The sequence below is a fragment of the Lissotriton helveticus genome, chromosome 6 (assembly GCF_964261635.1).
Source record: "Lissotriton helveticus chromosome 6, aLisHel1.1, whole genome shotgun sequence".
Classification (NCBI taxonomy): Eukaryota; Metazoa; Chordata; class Amphibia; order Caudata; family Salamandridae; genus Lissotriton; species Lissotriton helveticus.
In genome coordinates, this window is record NC_136067.1 from 1,452,946,582 (window position 1) to 1,452,967,494 (window position 20,913).

The 20,913-nt window shown below is 45.1% G+C and overlaps 1 protein-coding gene across 17 annotated transcripts in view; it reads left to right on the plus strand.

Moving 5' to 3' along the window:
- The window catches only part of STXBP5 (syntaxin binding protein 5), a 1,512,194-nt gene that overhangs the window by 1,036,588 nt on the left and 454,693 nt on the right, over positions 1-20,913 (plus strand). The gene's annotated exons all lie outside the window — the stretch shown is intronic.

The window sequence follows — 20,913 nt, forward strand, 5'->3', positions numbered from 1 at the left end:
TTGAAACTAAAACCCAATTGTCATCTCTGGCCACGGCAGCCCCTGGTAAATGGTACCCTAGGTACCCAGGGCATTGTGATCAGAGAAGACCCCTAAGGGCTGCAGCACTTATTGTGCCACCCTTAGGGGCCCTGCACACTGACACACACACACTGGCCTTGCAGGCTGAGTGTCCTGGTACAGAACTAAACAAAGAGTCGACATGGCACACATCCCTGTGTGCCATGCCCACAAACCCACTGCTCTGGCATACATCAGTCACCCCTCTAGCTGGGTGCCATATGCCAGTGGTGTGGGCACAGGTGCATGAGCCCTGTGCCCCTACAGTACCCAGGGCCATTCCTGGGCACTGTAAGTGCAGTGATGCCATTAAGAGTATATGGTGCTGGGAGGTTGTCATTACGAACTCCCCAGCACCGTAATGGCTACACTGAAGACTGACAAGTTTGATATCAAACTTCTCAGCACATTAAAACCACCCTGATGCCAGTGTGGGATTTAATGTAAAATGCACTACAGAGGGCATCTTAGAGATGCCCCCTGTTAGAAATGGGGATCTCTGGTTGGCTAAGTCTTCCGCCAAAGCCAGGTAGAGACCACCACTCTAGTCAGGGAAAGGGAGTTACACGCCAAAGATAACCCCTGTGCACCCCCTTGGTAGCTTGGCACGAGCAGTCAGGCGTATCCCGGTGGCGATGTGTAAAGCATTTGCGCAACACACATAGCAACAACATACTTGGCACACCACAAAAGGAACTCTCCACAAGGTTAAATTTAAAAATAGCCTTTGTATTATCATAAAACACATTAGATGGTAATCACACAATATACACTGTGCCAACTGGCACTGGGCAATGTTTACAGGGGATTATTTACACATGACAGGGCCACGTGGTCCACTGTCAGAATCATCATTTGGTAAAAATAGTAAAGTAAGAACATCTCATAAATGTAGACCACAACCAGTAATTACTGGCAAACACTATACTCAGCATCATTCTGTAACATAAATCATATCACGCTCAGTATCACATCAGGCGAGACATATATTCTGCACCAACCTCATAAACCTAAACATAGCTGACCATAATCTCCTAAACAGAACTTGCATTAGGAAATAACTTATTAACATAAACCGCAGTAGGGAATAAATCAAACCTAAACCACAGTAGGGAATAAACCAAAACATAACACAGTAGGTAAAACCTCATAATCATAACATCACATCTAGAGCATAAATCAGGGTGCATAAAACATACTATGTAAATTACATTTCCTAGCACCACATAAATCACAATAGGGCCTGGTGCCCTACAAACCTAATAGTCCCCCTGGCCAACTGGCCATCTCTAAGGGGCTCAAATGCCCTCTGTCCAAAAGGCAGGTCGCCCTGCCTATGTAGCATGAGTCAGGGGTGCGCAATCTGCACAGGCCTAAACGTTGCAGCTGGCACTAAGTGTTGTGCAGCTGTGAAGACAAGGGGTGGTGGGGTAAAGAAGTGCGTCTCACCCCTAACTTCATCATGTCCCCTAAAGAAAGGAATAACCTAAACGGTGCAGCTGCCCACTACTTGCTTGGCAGCTGGAAATGTAGAAATGAGACATGGGCCCTCAATGGCCCTTTAAACAAATGTGCCCCCTTCGTTGGAGCCACTTAGGCTCTAAGAATAATGTTGCCAAACGGAGCTACACGGGGCTCTGTAAACAAATAATGCCCCAAGCACTGTGGTCCTCAGGGGCCCCTAAATTATGGGGGCCTCAAGTGTTGGAGCACGCTGGCTCTTGAAATAAACATGATCCCCAGACGTTGCAGCGGCCGCAACTGCGGCGCCGCTGTGAAAAGCAGCCCCACACTGGGGGCACTTGACAATGCTCCCGGGCCCCTCTGGCCCTTTAAAGAACATATGCCCTGAGGGAGCCCCTCTGCAATGGGACATCTCAACGCCCCCTGGCACAAGCAAGCACCCGCAGGGTGCTTCGGGGGCCTCAACAACAAAGAAGGAAGCCCTCACTCACCGGGCTCTGGGGACTCGCTGGTCTCGTCTTGTGCTCCGGTCTCTGCTTCTTTTCACCCGGGCCCCCTCCTGGGACCCGGGACTCCTCATCGGCCACGGTGGTGAAACGCGAGGTAGGCACCCACATTTAAATTAATAAAGGCAATAATGCAGCAATGAGGGGTAGGCTCCCTCCTAATCAAAAGTATAAAGCGGGATGGGCACCAGCTCAAAGTGGCAAAATGTGGGGTAGGCACCTGCGATAAATGCAGCTAAATTCGGGGTGGGCACCTGCCCCTAAATAAGGAAATAAGTGGGATGGGCATCCGCAAAGCTCACAAGGAGGGGGGATCCCTCTAGGGTGATCGTAGTGCTCTTCCTCAGCTGCAGAGAGCACAGCGCCAGGGGAAAGCGCTTAGCAAAGCGCTCACAGGAAGCTAGAGGCCAAAGCACAAAGTCTTTCACAGATCCAAGAAAAAGAAAAAGGTCCCAAAGAAGAGTCCTTGAAGTATCCAGGGGCAATGCAGGGCCCTGGGAGACAAGCCCTCATGACAGTCACCTCTGGGCCCCAGCAGCAACACGCCACGCAGGGTCAGGATCCAAAAGCAGAACATTTACATGGGGTCACAGCCCCTATATTTATACCACTAAATCCTTTGTGACACAGCACAGGGCTGAGGAAAAAACCAGATACAACTGGTCTGGGGGAGCTTTGGAGCTCTTTGTTTTGCTCAGCTCCTCTCTTCTTTTCACAGGGCAGGCCAGGGACATCAGACGCACCACAGGAGGTGGAGCCAGCATTGTGGAGGGATGGCACAGCCCTATTCAAGTCCCAGGTGCAACTCCTCATTCTCCCATCTACATGCAGATCTTCCTATTCACCACTGGGCAGACTCATCCTGGCTCCTGGAGCCATCCACATCATCCAGCACCTGTCACTCACAAGCCAGACTTGCAATTCACATCATGTAGGCAGACACAGTTCACAGAAATGCCAACTTCTAAAAGTTGCATTTCTAAAATAACCACAATAAATCTGCGCACACTATTGCGCAGCATTTATTCTCACGGGTTCGCACATACTAAACTTGAACTCATCCACAGAGACACCATCCGCATCACGACCAACACCGACGACACCCTAACCACCGCTGAACACCTGCACTTCCAGATCCACACCAACCCGAAGACCACCCTCAGAGGCACCCTGATCTACCGACCCCCGGGTCCACGCACACGATTCAGCGAGGACATCGCCGACTTCGTCAGCCCGCATGCCCTCCCCTCCGCCGACTACATCCTCCTGGGGGACCTGAACTTCCACCTGGAGAACAACAGCGACCGCAACACCATCAGCCTGCTCGACAACCTCGACAACCTCGGACTCAAGCAGCTGGTATCCACCCCCACCCACCTCGCCGGACACACACTCGACGCCGTCTTCTCATCCAGCAAAGACGTCACCTTCAGCCACGCAACAGGACTCCACTGGACGGACCACAGCTGCGTCCACTTCACCTTCAAAAGAACGACGATCCACCACCACCAGCAACAGGTTGCCCGAAGAAGCTGGAACAAGATCACAGCCGACCAGCTCACCGCTTCCCTGAGCCAGCACCCCCCGCCAGCTCAGCGAACCCCAGCCAGGCCGCCGACAACCTCACGAAGTGGATCAACAACTGCACGGACGAACTCGCCCCTCTGAGAACCCCACCCAACAGACCCTGCAGCAGAAAAACACCATGGTTCACCGACGAACTCAAGAGCTCCAAGAAGAACTGTCGAGCCCTCGAGAAAGTCTGGAGAAGGGAACCAACTACGGACAACATGACCACCCTCAAGCTCGCCACCCGGAAACACCACCAACTGATCCGCGCCACCAAGAAAAATACATACAAAGACCGGCTGGACAACAACGCACACAACTGCAAGGAACTCTTCAACATCGTGAAAGAGCTCTCCAACCCCAACGCCGGAAACAATGACATCACCCCGTCGCAAGACCTCTGCAACTCCCTCGCGTCCTACTTCCACAACAAGATCGCGGACATACACAACAGCTTCAGCAACCAACCAACGCAAGCCACAACCGCATCAACGCCACCCACCACCACCCTCCGCACCTGGACTCCGATCAGCACCGAAGACACCATCCGCACAATGAACTCCATCCACTCCGGATCTCCGACTGACCCCTGCCCTCACCACGTCTTCAACAAGGCCGACGCTGTCATCGCACCCCACCTGCGGGACATCATCAACACCTCCTTCGACACCGCCACCTTCCCTGAGAGCTGGAAGCACGCCGAACTCAGCGCTCTTCTCAAGAAACCCACAGCAGACCCCACCGACCTCAAGAACTACCGTCCCATCTCGCTCCTCCCGTTCCCGGCCAAAGTCATCGAGAAGACCGTCAACAAACAGCTGGCCGCCTTCCTCGAGATGAATGGATCCCTCGACCCCTCACAGTCTGGCTTCCGAGCGAACCACAGCACCGAGACCGCCCTCATCGCTGCCACCGATGACATACGAACTCTGATGGACAACGGAGAAACAGCGGCCCTCATCCTCCTGGACCTCTCCGCGGCTTTCGACACTGTCTGCCATCGCACCCTAGTACAGCGCCTCGGCAACATCGGAATCCAGGACAAGGCACTGGAATGGATCACTTCCTTCCTCGACGGAAGAACACAGAGAGTCCGCCTACCACCGTACAAGTCAGAGGCCACCAAAGTCATCTGCGGCGTCCCTCAAGGATCCTCACTGAGCCCCACCCTCTTCAACGTCTACATGAGCCCCCTCGCGGCCATCGCACGCCAACACAACCTCAACATAATCTCCTACGCCGACGACACCCAGCTGATCCTCTCCCTGACCAACGACCCCGCCACCGCCAGAGCCAACCTGCACGAAGGGATGAGAGATGTAGCCGAATGGATGACGACCAGCCGCTTGAAACTGAACTCGGACAAGACGGAGGTCCTCATCCTGGGCTCCTCGCCCTCCGCCTGGGACGACTCCTGGTGGCCCCCCGCCCTGGGCACCGCACCCAAACCGATGGACCACGCACGCAACCTGGGCTTCATCCTGGACTCCTCCCTCTCCATGACCAGACAAGTAAACGCCGTCTCCTCGTCTTGCTTCAACATCTTGCGCATGCTACGTAAGATCTTCCGGTGGATCCCCACCGAGACGAGGAAGACGGTCACCCAGGCCCTCGTCACCAGCCGACTGGACTACGGCAACGCCCTCTACGCCGGAACCACCGCCAAGCTCCAGAAGAGACTCCAGCGGATCCAGAACGCCTCGGCCAGACTCATCCTCGACATCCCCCGACGCAGCCACATCTCCGGACACCTGAGAGATCTGCATTGGCTCCCGGTCAACAAGAGAATCACCTTCCGTCTCCTCACCCACGCGCACAAAGCCCTACACTACCAAGGCCCGAGCTACCTCAACAACCGGATCAACTTCTACACCCCCAAGCGCCTCCTCAGATCAACCAGCCACGCCCTCGCCGCCGTCCCCCGCATCCGAAGAGCGACAACAGGAGGAAGGTCCTTCTCCCACCTGGCCGCCAAGACCTGGAACTCACTCCCGACCGACCTGCGCCTGACCCAAGACCACCTCTCCTTCAGGAAGAAGCTGAAGACCTGGCTGTTCGAGCAGTAACGGCACCCCCCCCCCCACCCCAGCGCCTTGAGACCCTACGGGTGAGTAGTGCGCTCTATAAATGACCTGATTGATTGATTGATTGATTGATTGATTGATTGACCCTGCACTCACCTCATACCAGGAATTACCATGGACACACATATCCCCCATGCATTCCTATGGGTGGGCAGGCCACTCTCACCACACGCACTCAGAGAGCGCACGCACTTTACACTGGGCCACAGTGGAAAAGTGTGCAGAGGCCTAAAATCAGTACCATCATGTCAGAGCTTCAGGCAAAAGGTTTAGGGGTGAACCTGTCAAAAAAGGGCCAAGTCCAACACCCCCTGAAACCCAACCCACAATCCACGTCTTGTCTGAGAGGCTGCCTAGGCTGCCACACAGCAGACATTTTTATGGACCCCTGGGTAGAGAGCCTTCTGCTCCCCTGGGCCTGCAACAATGCACATCCTGGGCGAGGTGCTAGTTCCCCTCCCCAGGATGGGCAGGGGAAGCTTCAAAGACATATGCCTTTGTGAGCTTCTCCAGGCCACTTGCTGTACTCAGCAACTGGCCCCCACCGGTTCTGACCCCCACTCTGACAGCAAGACAGGTGGGAAACCCTAAGTGAGGAAAGGGGGTGTGCCACCCTCTGCCAACCCCACCCCTCAGGTGGGGGAGGCGAGGTGAAGCACAACTCCGGGCTCCAGCCATCTTGAGGGTGGGGAGCCCTGCCCAATCAGAGATAGGCTCCTGCCCCCTCCCACCGGAGAGGGGCAGGATAGGGGGTGTATTCACCCCAGGACAGGGACCCATGGGTTCCTGCCCTTACCCTACCTGTAACGCCCCTAAATTTAGTATTTATGGGCACCCTGAGCCTTCCTTCCTCAGATCCCGACCTGCCGTGCAGCTGCTAACAAGAGGACGACACCAACTGACTTGGGCCCAGCCCTACCGGCCAGTTGATCTTTAAACCTGCTCCTGCTAAACCCCAGTGTCTCCTGCGCACTGCAACCTCGAAAACCTCGGAGGACCTGCCATCTTGCTCAACTAAAAGACTGGGACTCCCATGAGCTGTGGGTCTGCTCAAAAAGCAACACCCCTAGTGTCAGCCAGGAACCGCGAATCCAGCCCACTCGGCACCCGCTGAGCCCGGCCTGTGCCGAGTGGACAAAGACCCTGAGGATGTCCCTCTGGCAATGGTGACCTGAAATCCAGTGCACATGGACCCTCCTCGACGACCCAGACGACGCCTGGAGCATCACAACCAGGAACCCCTCCAACCGCGACCAGCTGAGGGTAAGATTTCCCGATGTCAAAAGACACCCCGGCACCCCACGCCCCCCTGTGCTCAACTCCTGGGTGCCTACCTATCCTCCAAGATCCCAACTTGCCTCTCGAAGTGTTGGTCGCTCCTGAAGAATCTCCGTCCCCGAGCCTGCAGCCTTTGTTCATCTTCCAAGTTTTCCATTGAATAACATTGAGCTCCCGACGGCTCAAAAGCACCCTGCACCCAGCCGCCCGAGTGCCCCTGGCAGTGCAACCTTGGTCCTAATCTACTTCCCCATTTGCCCTGAGCATGTGACCAGGACCCCAGCTCCCACAGCCGCATGGCCTGCTTGCCAGCAGCCACCAACCGAAGGCCTCCTGCCTCTCATAGGATAACATTGGGCCTAACTACCTCTGTACCCGGCTGCCCCTGTGCCGCTGAGGGTGTAGCAACTGTACCTACCTGACCCGGGGAGACCCCTGAGTCTATGCCCTCAACCTTAACTCTGCCAGTCAAGTACTTACCCAAAAGCCAATAACTCACTTTTCTTCCATGGGGTAACATTGATTGGTTTCACTTGGAAATTCTTTTTAGTGTGGAGTTTTGAAACTTTAAAATATTCATCTAAAATCATCTGAACAACGAATTCCGATTTACTCACCTGTTATCAGGAGAGAACCCAGTTCTGCGTCTTTTAGCCCAGCACTGACCCTGAAAGGTAATTTTGACCTTACTTACCAGTAACTTGAATTTCCTTCCATAGGAATCCATTGTCTGGTTTTCACCAGAAAAGTTTTGAAGTTTCAATTCTCAAAAACTACAAATATTCCTTAAAAATCGCCTGTATGACTTAAACACATCCTTTCTGTTGTTTATAGGAGATACACCAGTGCTGGATCCAGGATCCAACACTGATAAAGAAAAAGTAACGATAACATTACTTACCTGCTAAGTGAATTTCCTCCCATAGGATAACATTGGTGATTCTATGTGAAAAAGTTTCTAAGTGTCAACTTTTAAAATACAATAATATTCCTTAAAAATCACTACTGTAACCAAAACTCTTTTACTTAACTGTTTACAGGAGATGTCCCAGGAATGGCTCTACGTTCCAGTCCTGTGGTTAGAAAAGTAATCTGTAAAGTAATTAATTGCATTTATCTAGCAATTCCCATTGAGCTCAAAGTTGCATTGTGTTTGAAATTGTGTTGTCTATTGCAACAACTGTAACTATTGTAAACAAAAAGTCGATTGCCTATTTGAAAAGTATTTAACTAAAGTAACTCATTCTGAGACAGTATATTTTGACACCTTGTTGGTTCTAAAATAAAACAACTATATATTTGGATACAAAACAATTGGCCTAGAGTTCAGTTCTTGAGTGTGTGAGACCATTTGCTGACTGGGTGTGTACAACAAATGCTTTACACTGTCCTCTGATACTGCCTTACTGCTCGACCAAGCTACCACTTTAGGGAGTAAGGTTATATCTAACTTTAGCCTCTGCCTAACCTCTGGGGACTGTGGACTCTGTGCACACTGTACCTTACTTTGGTGTATACCGAACCACTTTCTTACACCATCCAGACCATAGAGAACCTTGGTCCTAACCCCCAAAACTCCCACTCGTAAGTCGTGTACTTACCTGAGAAACCACTAACATATTTTCTTCCATGTTATGCGATTTTGGGCCAATAATGTTCTCAGTGTTGATCTATTGTTCATATGGAGGGAAGAGAAACTAAACGGCAAAGTTTAAAAAGTCTTACTTACAGTGTATTATCAGAATCGTAGGTGTGGTATCTAGACATACCACCCCAAATACCCAAAAGTAATTCAAAAGTAACTTTATAAGTATTAAAAAAGTAATTATTGTATAATGCAATCTGCTTTCTCAATCATTACCAACCTGAAACTATTGCAAAATTCAATCATACCTGTATTTCATTTTGAAATCCTGCATTCCAAGTATATTTTACCTACCTATACCAAGTTCTCCTCTGTTCTAGATATAAAATACAAGTATACCTTTTTTTATACTTACCCAATTGATCTGGATTCAATCGCTGAGTGTGTCTATCATTCATGATAGAGTAAATAAAATAAAGTCTTAACACACTCTCTGCATAAGCCTAACTTCTCATCCAGGGGATACTCATCAATTGTCATAATCTATGAATAATCCCCGCCCATATGCGGTATCCCGGAGCGTGTATATATGTGTATATATGTATATATCTATATATATATATATATATATATATATATATATATATATAGCTATATATCCAATTACCACTCAAAGGTGCATCCAGGCACCGCAAAGAGAGACGGACTCCTTTCTTTTTCCTGCTACTGCCAGCCGCAGTAACGTCTTTATTCAGCCATATACAGCGTGCAAATATTCGGACATATGACGCGTTTCGGCCAACGGGGTGGTCTTATTCACATACAAACGTCGCATGTTTTTTTTATTTTTTATTGAGAGTTCATAATCAAAGAATAAACACTACATAACAAATTAGCACCAGAATTTATACAGTACGAAATAAAGTGCGTCTGCATAAGTACAAAAACATTTGCATGACACATTACTAATAAAGTTAATACAAAAAATGTGAATCAGAATCCAGACCCATCTTACACTAACTTCATTTAAATACAAAAAAAAATTCGGATTTCAGCAATTTAAGACTTACTCATGAAGTGCAATGTGTATAGTACTGTCATAATAGCGATCTAGCAGACTAATATTAGAAGAAGTTGTTCAAAATAGGTATAAAAAAAGAATCAAACTAGGATTCAAACACACTCCAGTGTTTATCGTGCTTCTTAAGGGCCCCTGATCTCAATGTGTATTTTCTTTCCCTATCCTGAATCCGTGATAATTTTACCTTCCATGCCTGTAGGGTTGCTGCTGGCTCTGATTTCCAGGACTGCAAAATAAGAGATTTAGCTATGAGAGAGGCTATAAATAGGGACTCGTCGTGTGGAGTGTGGCTCGGGGAGCAACCTAGGACTGAAGTTAACTCATCAAAAGAAATAGTGGCTTTGATCATGGTGGAAAGATATTTTCTATTTCCCTCCAGAATATCTGTATTTTGGGGCACTCCCAGACGATATGCTTCCAGGTGCCTTTTTCTTCACAGCGGAAGCACTTATCGGCAACTTGGGGATAAATACTGTGGAGGAATGAGGGAGTTCTATAAATTAACCATTTATTATAAAATTGCATACGTTCAAAATTAGCACCGCAGAAGATGGTTTTATTAAATGTATTAATCTTATCCCATGTCAGCTTGCTAATTTCAATGTCTTCCCTTTTTTTCCACCTTTCTATGATCCTATTGGAGGAGTCGATTATGTTGTCTTCTTTTAATATTTTAATCCAAGTACTGATCTTCTTTTGTGTTGGATTATTTAATGCTATAGACAGATCTTTTTTATAAAATAGGTTACCTATATCTAACTCTCTAAGATCCGCATGGAGCATAAAAAAGGACCATTTCGTATTGTAGAGGCGTGGTGGATCTGTCTAGAGATTTCCTCCCAGGATTCCCATCTGTTCCCTATGAGGAAGTCCTCAATTTTCTCAAAGCCATTCTCCTTCCAAAGTCTCACTAAATTATTATCCAAACGGCCCCCCTTTCCAAAGCTAAAATTGATTAAATCCGTTGTACTACTTATTTTAAACATACCATAAAATTTCAAGAGCTGTGTTTTCGGTTTAAAAACCCACTGTAAGGACTTATAACGAACCTTCTTTGGATCCTTTGTAATTCTAACAGGATCAGTAATTTTAGATTCCAACAACATCTTCTTAATAAAAAAAATTGTCTGCCTCTTGATTGTCTAGAAAAAAAAACCTGAAGCTATGATGTGCAAAAGAAGCAAAATAATATTCTCTGACATTTGGGAGGGACATCCCTTCTTGTGCAGATGGGAGATACAAAGTGCTAAGTGCAAGCCTAGAAACACAGAATCCCTGCACATAAACCCAATAATCAGAAATACCCCCGCACAATACTGCTCAATTTTTCGGATTACAGGGTAAAAGAGAGAATCCTTAATACTGCTTTTTCAAAGAAAACATTTAATGTAGATGGAGTGAACAACTTTCGGATTTTCTCAGACATGTCAGCAGCATCTGCCCATAGACGCAGGGACTTTGTAAAGTTGATTGATTCCTTCAAGGCTAAGGGGGCTCAAGCCATGATCGTAGAACAGTCTAAACTGAAGGTCCTAGCAAAAGGGAGATTTTTTATCTTCATAGATTTACAAGAAGCCCAGTCATTTCTTGAAGGACTTGCCCCATAATTTTAGTCATACGCCGGATCTCTAAATAATTTCTGATCGAGCAAGGAAGGGCGGCCCATGGGGGGGGGGGGGGGGGACAGGAAGCACACAAGGATGCAAATAAATGGCATCCAAAAAGAAAAAAAAGAAACAGAGAAGGACGGAAGTGGGACACGGGGGGTCACCGTCCAATCTAGGGGTGGTGGGGGTGGGGAGGGGGGTGAAGGGGGGTGTTGCAGGAGGAAAAAAGGGAGTTCACACACTAAGAAATTGATTGTTCTATTACTGACACAGCCATGGCATGGAATACTTTAAGTACAGCCTTGCAGTAGGAGTTTGCTATATGCTAATTTATTTTCTGTTCTCAGCACGAGAGGTTATTATATTGAGATATCTTGCTCTCATTAGTTTCGATTGTAACAATGCTCAAACGATGGTAGCATGCCTCAAAGGAGGAAAGGCAAAAGGGTTTGAGTTCTTGGTTAACTGCACTTTAATTGCTTATTTTGCACAAGGGTCGACCCTCGAAAAAAAATGTAGGGTTTGTATATCCGGTACGCATTTGCACTTTAAATATTTAAATATTGAAGTTCAATACCTGTTTTTTATTCTTGGACTATGAGATTTGCGTATTTTGCACAAAAGGGTGCTTCAAATCTTGTCTGCTGCAATTTTTCATCTTAATTGCGCTTCTCGGACATAAGGGCGCTGAGTCAATTGAATTATAGTCTTATACTTTGCACTTTAGCTTTCTGCCCTCCTAATTTGGTTATTGTCATCAAAGCAATGTTTGCGTATTTGCACACGTTTCTATATTCCTTGTATGCTCTGTCCTTTCATCTTAAATGCCTACTTTGCACATAAGGGTGTTGTGTTTTTTAAATCACATCCTTGTATTTTGCACTTTATATGCTGCTCTTTTTTGTCTGTCTGCTGCTATCATAGTATTGTTCTGCTCATTTGCTTATTTGCACAAGGTGAGGTTCAAAACTTTCCCGAGTATACCTCGTAATTATTTATTTATTCTTCTTCTAAACATCTCAATCATTGAAGAACAAATATTATGTTAAAGTTTGTCTCCTTTAACCGCATGCGCGCTAGCTGTTTTCCCGCTGTGCGCTGCGTTTTTAAAAAACCCGCGTTCTCGTCATGAGCGTACGAGCGTCGTCACTCATGACGAGCTGAGCTCGTCATGAGCGCTGAAGGGGTTAATGTAAATGGTTTGAATAACGTCCGCAAAAAAAATGCCCTTGAGTGCTGGCTAAAAAACCTTAGCCCAGATGTTATTTATTTACAAGAAACACATTACAGAAACCAGGTTGAATCAGACAAAATCCTTAAGGGCTGGGTTGGTCATAAAATCTCTTCAGTAGCTGGGTTGGCGCAGAGAGGAGTATGTATACTAATAGGAAGACATGTAGGCTTTTCCCTTGAAGGGGCACTTACAGACCCCAGTGATAGATGGGCACTTGCACATGGTAAATTAAATCATGCAAACATAATCCTTGCCACAATCTACGCACCAATCATAGACGACCCTCTCCCAATCCTACAGTTAAAAACAGCTATAACGGGCCTTCCCGGCCAAATAATATGGGGGGGAGATTTTAATTTTTTACAAAACCCTTTAGTTGATTCCTCCAAAAAAGATCGGCGCCAGAATAAACCCCAAGTTGCTATTGCCATACAAAGCTGCAAACTAGACCTCAATGTCACCGATCACTGGCGATTCTGTAATACTCTCCAACGCGAATATTCATGCCATTCAGCAAAATACAATTCTGCATCTAGGTTAGATTTCTTTTTAACATCCTATGGATTAGAGCCACATAAATATGCCCATCTACCGAACGCGTTTTCAGACCATGCAGCACTTCATATGGAGGTAAAATTGGGGAAGACAAGAATCAGAGCCACCAAGTATTTTAATAAACTGAACCTCTTGGATTTACAATGGTGTGCAGATATTGAGGAAGAGATCGAGCAGTTCTTTGCACAGAATAGAGGCACAGCTCCACTAAATACGACCTGGGATGCATTTAAGGCCACTCTGCGGGGAATAATTACGTCCAAAGAAATACCTAAGCAGAAGGCAAGAAGGGATGAGAAAATTAAATTACAAGAAAACCTCACGCAGGCAACCCAAGAACACTATAGGGTAAGATCTGCACTCTCAGGGCAAAGGCTATCTGAAGCAAAGTGCAGAATGAAGGATTTCTATTATGACTTAGGCAACACTAACAGTAACCTTTATGCCCAAAAGATATACGAGGAGAGCGAATACACAGTGAAATTCCTGGCCTGGCAAGCCAAAAAAAAGCAGGCCTGAAATAGGATAGAGCAACTAACTGACCCAGTTACTAAAACTCACGCTAAGACTACTGCCTCCATTGGCGAGCTGTTTTTAAAACACTATGAGGGAGTCTATCAAGCTACTGAAGGGGCTACATCCGAAACCATTGGGGAATTCTTAGAGTCACTAGAAATACCCTAATTAGACCATGGGGATAAGAAATTGTTGATCGAGGACTTTACAAAGTCAGAATTAGATGAGGTTATTGGTTCTCTTCCCAATGGTAAGGCCAATGGTGACGATGGTCTTCCGGTCGAATTAAAAAAAAAATGTGAAGCTACTCTCCGTAAAGAACTTCTACTTCTAGTTAATTATTTATTACAAGGAGCACCTTCCCTCGATTCTTTCCATTCAGCAGTGGTGGTTAGCATTTTAAAAAAAGGAAAGGATAAGGAAAATACAAACTCGTACAGGCCCATAAGTCTTTTAAACACTGATTATAAAAAATTTCGAAACTTTTAGCGAACCGGTTGAATAAAATAGTAGGGTCTCTTATAGGCCCTGATCAGTGTGGTTTTATAGCAGGTAGGCATCTCCATACAAATACAAAATGTTTATTGGAGGCACTGGATTATTTTAACATTAATAAGGTGAAAGCTCAAATCTGGCTTTTAGACGCTGAGAAAGCTTTCGACCTGGTGTCATGGGACTGTCTTTTTGCTATTTTGCACAGTTTCGATTTTCCGATTGTTTTAATCTCCCTTTTAAAACAACTTTATATGAATTCTAGAGAACAGATTATCATCAATAATATTAATATTGGGACATGTCAGGTTAGCAGAGGCACGCGCCAAGGATGTCCTCTGTCGCCAATTTTATTTGCTTTATTCATCAAACCATTGGCGACGCAATCAGGGATATAATGACCGACACAGTCCCAGTAGCTGGAATGACAAACATAAAATTATATGCTGATGATATCGCCCTTTTTTTAGATTCAAAACCCTCAAGTCAAGTAAAAATTAAAAAAAGAAATCTGACTTTCATAAGTTAGGGGTGCTATAAGATAAATATTAACAAGACGGAAATAATCTTAGCCAACTGCACTGTAGACACTTTATTGCCGGAATTTAGGCAGATATATAACAAACGCCCAAAGAGATATCTGGGAATATTTATCTCGGGTAAGTTGGAAAACCTGTATTCGTTAAATTATATACCTCTGTTAAAAAAGGTTGGGTCTCATTTAGATCGCTGGAATCTATTACCATTGTCCATAATGGGACGGGCAGCTTTAATACGTATGTCTATTCTACCTTTTTTTAACTTCCTTTTTAGTGCGGCCCCCTGTGCAATCCAGGTTTCCTTTTTTAAAAAAGTGGAGGCTTTGATTTCCTCCTTCCTTTGGGCAAAAAAAAAATTCTAGGCTTGCACTTAGCACTTTGTATCTCACAAGCGTCGCATGGTTGTGACGTTTAAATAAGGCAATGCAATAACCATGTGATATAGTGACTACTAACACAATAGAAAGTGAAAAAATACTAAGTAAAAAACTACTAGAAAAGGCTCACAGTGTTAAGTACAATTATCGCTCAATTTACATTCAATCCGAGTGCTTGCCTCATCCTAAATAGATGTATTGTAATGTGCAAATACATATACAACATGAATTGTAAGAGGGTCCATAATTAATTATAAAACTAAACGTAAATTGTAATTGTTAAGAACAAAAAAAGTCATTGTCAGCTATTTACAGAAAAAGTCTATGATGTCTTCAGACTACCCGCATCTCTTGTTGCATTTAAGCTCAATCTGGCATTTAGAAAAAAGAGTGTGCTGTCAGTTCTTATTTATTTACCATTAAAAAATAAACTCGAGGGGCTTAAATATAGCTGCACAAATGCGACAATGTTCTGCCAACCTATTTGATCTTTTAGACAAAACATAATAACTGCACAAATGCATAGAAGTCCTGCAACACACTAGATAATAGGGGCAAAATGCAATAACTGCAAAAAAGACCTGATACAGAGATAGTAAAATTGTAATCATGAATATAGCTTTCACTAGATAAGTTCTTTGTCCAAAACCTAATACTGATCAAATGAATCCCTATTGTTGATGATCTATATCTGAAAATAGGGAGCTTCAACATAGCATACGTGTTGCCATAAAATGTTACCTTAACACTTTCTATTCGACTATACACATGTGCCAAAACAATTGCTATAAAAGTGCATAAAAAGTGCAGTGAATAAAGTTAAAAAACAACCATTGAGAGAAGGCAGCATGCTAGATTATCTTTAGCCACTGATAATACAGTCATAGTATACAAAGTGTATATACATGATGGAGAAATAATAATAATGAACCTACAAAAATTACAAATCTAAAGGAATATATATATGAATAGCAATCCTGAATGTTCAGGCGGACGGCCTCAGCGGAGACTTTGTAGAAGCGTAAAACTGGGTGATCAACGAAGAGGTCACGCAAGAGGTGTTTCGGCAATGGGGCGTACCAGACATAGATCTGTTCGCAGATGCGGAAAACGCAAAATGCCCCGTCTTCGCTTCTAGATTCCCCCAGCAGGGATCACGGGGGAATGCACTTTTGATCAGCTGGTCTCAGACATTGCTGTACGCTTTTCCTCCCCTGCCTCTGATCCCGGGGGTGATACAGAAGTTCAACAGGACCAACACCAGGATGATCCTGATAGCGCCGGAGTGGCCACGCCAGTGGTGGTACCCGGATCTCCTCCAGCTGTCGGAGGTCCCTCACCGGAGACTGCCCTGCCGCCCAGACTTGCTGACCAAGGATGGAGGGAGAGTGTTTCACCCCAACCCTCCTTCCCTTCGATTGACGGCATGGCTCCTGAGGTCATCCAATATGGTCACCTAGACCTTTCAGCGGATTGCATGAATATTCTTAAGGAGGCAAAGAGGCCCTCCACTAGAAAGTCTTATGCTTTCAAGTGGAAGAGATTTTACATTTGGTGTCTAGACAACTCTCTTGATCTTATCCACGGTCAGGAGCAGGTGATTCTACCCTACTTATTACATTTGGCAAGGACAGGCCTGAAGTACCCCTCCATCAGGGTTCACTTAGTCAGCCTCAAAAAGATCTATTTCACAATGGATCGTCTCCTGTATAGCGCTGTCTTACCAATTAGCTAACAAAGCTTTACAGGGCAAACCTCATGCACACTCTACCAGAGGGAAAGCTTCTACTCCAGCTCTCCTTTGTAACATTCCCATATCTGAAATGTGTAAGGCGGCTACATGGCGTTCAGTACATACCTTTACCCCCCATTATTGCCTAGATTCAGATTCACAGTTCGATGCCCAAGTGGGACAGGCCTCTTTGAGGAATTTGTTTGCATAACTGCATTATAAATATGATGTTGATTCATGTTTTTGCTTTATACTTGATTGCTCGTCCGCGAGACTTTGGGTATGGGTTTGCTAATCTATTCATAGATTAAGACTATTGATGAGTATCCCCTGGATGAGAAGGATTAGTTACTTACCTGTAATCCTAGTTCTCATCCAGGGGTATACTCATCAAAGTCATAAGCGACCCACCCACCTCCCCGGACGAGCATTATTGCAAAGTTATGATATGTTACTTACGGATCTACTCAGGTGTTTATGCACCTCTAAAAAGAACTGACCTAACTGCCACCTGTGGTGCATCATGGGAGCAGGGGGTCGCCTTCAGGTCTTAAAGGCACGGTACCCCTACTCTAATGCCTTAAAGGCAAGGTGTCAGTTTTTCTGTGTTTCTTTATACTCTACTGCAGCCTACTGGCAAATGCCTGTGACTACAGGTTTTTCTATGGCAATAAAGCATTGTTGTATGACAAATGTTTACTGCTCTCTTTATTCCTTAGGGGTTGGGAGAGTATAGCTACTACTATGCAAACCTATGTAATTTCAGCATCTTTGCCAGTTTGGAAATATTTTAGGCTGCATGTATATGTTTTCACATATGCATATATATATATATATATATATATATATATATATATATATATATATATATATATATATATATATATATATATATATATTTATATATATATATATGTGTGTTTTTTCTATATGCGCCGGGATCCCGCACATGGGCGGATCCAGCACATGGGCAGGGATTATTCATAGATTATGACTTTGATGAGTATACCCCTGGATGAGAACTAGGATTACAGGTAAGTAACTAATTCTGCTCGTCCACACTACCACATAGAGAGCTGTTAGTACTTACCTAATTTAGCCACTACTATAACTCTGGGGACTCCTTGGACTCTATGCACACTATACCTTACTTTGATATAGTTTATACAGAGCCAGCTTCCTACAATGCACCACTATCAATAAAGAAAGGTATTGAACAACCAATGACTTTTAGTGTGATTTTCGGACAATGTTTGATTCTTTTTGATGCTGTCGTGTCGACTTTTCTTGAACCGGTACTTTTCCTCACAGGTGGCCAGTCCAACATGCACACATTTCTCAGAGGTAAACATCAACATGGCACAACCATCTTCTTCACTTTCACATGACGTTGATACTGAAGAACTGTTTGACAAAGATTTAGATGCTGATCGACTTTGTTTGGTGTCTATTTGCCTTAGCTGATGTGGTCGCTTGGCCTTATGGGCGTGCGTCAAACGTCACATCTGGATTTTTCCGGCACCCACTTTATCTTTGCGCAGTGATGAACTTGGAATTTTATTAAGTGTACAATTAATTAAAATGTTTACAGTAAAAAATAAAAGACAGGCATCATATAAAAAGTACAAGGATAAAAGTTGGAAAGTCGAACCAAAATTTGTAGAAAAGCCTGTAAATACTTTGGTTTGTTGTTGATGAGGGTACCTTCCCACCCCAGTGGCCTGCTTGATCTACCGGCACCCAAGTTTGTGGTCGTGGGCCAATGCTCTTACTCGCATTTGTGGAGCCCCCATAGCCCTGAAGATGGACAGCTTTGTAAGTCAATTGGCCCTTCTTCTTGGTGATCCAAGTTAGAACCACGTGCCACAGAGCTTGTTCTGGACCCAGCTACTTTCTTCCACTTGATTTGCAATACTCAGTTTCAATTATTAGCAGCTTTTAGGGTGATCCTGATCTGAGGTATGAATTTCCCCAGACTTGCTAATAGCGTTGTGTTTGAGGTAGAAAAGCACAAGGATGACGCTTCACTGAAGGGCTTTATTCCATTGAATATGCAAATCGGGCGCAGGAGTTGCGGCGTTCATTGTACAGGTTAGGGCAGCATCATAGAAGGTGCAACCAGGATTCCCTCATGTAGAAGCTCAGTGTGAGCTTTCCCCTCTGCGGGCCCAGGCAGGGTTTAAATCAGCTACTGCACTTACTTTTTCTTTTGTCTTGCAAACGCTTACAGAATAGTTCTCCTTTCCACAGCCTTTGTAGATTTGCCCAATGGCAACACATTTTCTTCGTGTGGAAATTTACACCTGAAGCACAATTTATTTCTGTGGAGAAAACACTCTGTGTCCCTCTGCCTTGGACTTTGGCTTACTTTTCACATTCATGACTGACTCTCTCTGGGCACCTCTGGTCTCTATGTAAACAGCTTGTCGATCAGCACACTCTTCAGCTCCGGCAGCCATTAGAACTCACTCCAGACTAAGAGTTTCTCTTCACATTCGTCGTCTGAACAAGTGTTACAAGCATCTGTCAATCACTCTGAGACGCATAGCTTCCTCATCATTAAAATCATTGAACTTAGTGTTTGAGCGTATCCAGTCGCTCCACAAATTCTTCAGGGATCTCACCAGCTTTCTGTTCTCCTCTCCTGGACTTAAGATCTACCTTTCGTAATCTACATTGGGCATTGGATTGGATTTGAGATTCAAAGCTGCTTTGATTTGACTGTATGTAATGTCTTAAGTTCACAGCATTTCCTTTATGACTTCTTTTACACCTCCATCAGCAAGATTCTGAAGTTACATGATAATCTTCTTGTTATCTGCTTCTTCTATAGTATCAATGAAATCATCAAATGTCTCTATACAGGCAGTCCATCTCTCACCGGAATTCAGCTTTTTGTCTGTATCGAATGGCGGTGGTGGTTCCAAGAAGGTGACTGCATTGTAGCCATTTGCAAGATTGGCTGACACTGAGGGTGGAGTTCTCTCCGCAACCATCTGCTGTTCACTAGGACCTGCTTCATCCATACCATCTCTAAGTTCCTGTACTGTGCTGGCATCTGGGTCATCGTTGACAGTCTGTGAAACCATGACCTCGCTCTTGGTCTCCATTGGAACCCTTTGCTTTGAGGCGACCTTTGGAGTTGTTCTGAACCGCCACCCACCAGCTTTGGTGGTTTGCTGCTACGGGGAATGGATAGCTCCGCAAGCACAACCCTGGGTGCTTCTTCTGGGGTCACTTCCCCCAATAGTAGAATGACTCTCTTTGCTCAGTTCTGGAAACAGATGACCATTGTTTGATTTGAATTTCGTTGCTTGTAAGCATCTTTGTGCTGCCTGACACCTGGTTGGCGTTATCACTCAATATGATGTATGGCTTTATGTTGCGTAGTAGTGAAGCATCTCTCTTTGCGGCCTTCACAGCAAGTTCTCAGCCAACAGTGTGTATACTACTCAGTGAAGCTTTGAATATCTTCCAATGCTTTACACGGACTGGGGCTGCACTTGGACTCCACATATGCCAAACGTTGATTCCGACCTTTTAACAGAGGCACATTTGACATGCACAAACAGTTTGCTGGACCACAGCAAACCCTTTAGGAGAGCACTGTTGATCTTCGGGTTCCTTAACCCCTATCTTGTCGCCAGTTGTAGCGTCCTCCCCAGCCCGGTTACTTGCCAATGACTATGCCACACACAAAGCTTAGTATAACAAGTCTTTATTATTACGAGTGTAACTGCGAACCTAACATTCTACATCTGCATTCACTTTACTACGCTCTAATACTTACATCACTGTTCTACTGAGTTCATCAGGAGCCGCAAGGATTCCATCATTACCAACTACACCACGTAAATATGATTCAGCCTTTAACGCCTATTTATCATTATCATCACCAGCTATCATCTAATTACACGATGGCCATCATATAGCAAGAAGTCTCACCATGATGTTTTTTTCTCTTCAAGTTATTTTATTTATTTGCACGATTAAGTAAAATCATATCAAAGCATTGTGGTGAAATCAATAGAGATAATGAACCGAAGGTATCAAAAACAAAAAAAACGAAAATGCAATAAAACCTTTGTCATATATATCAAAATTTAGAACCCCGGACACATCTTGATCCAATAAATAGATAGTTATGAAAATAATTACAGTATTCACACATCCAGACACGTTGAAGTTAGACACAGCATCTCACATCAAACAAATAGGACATCTCACATCGTCC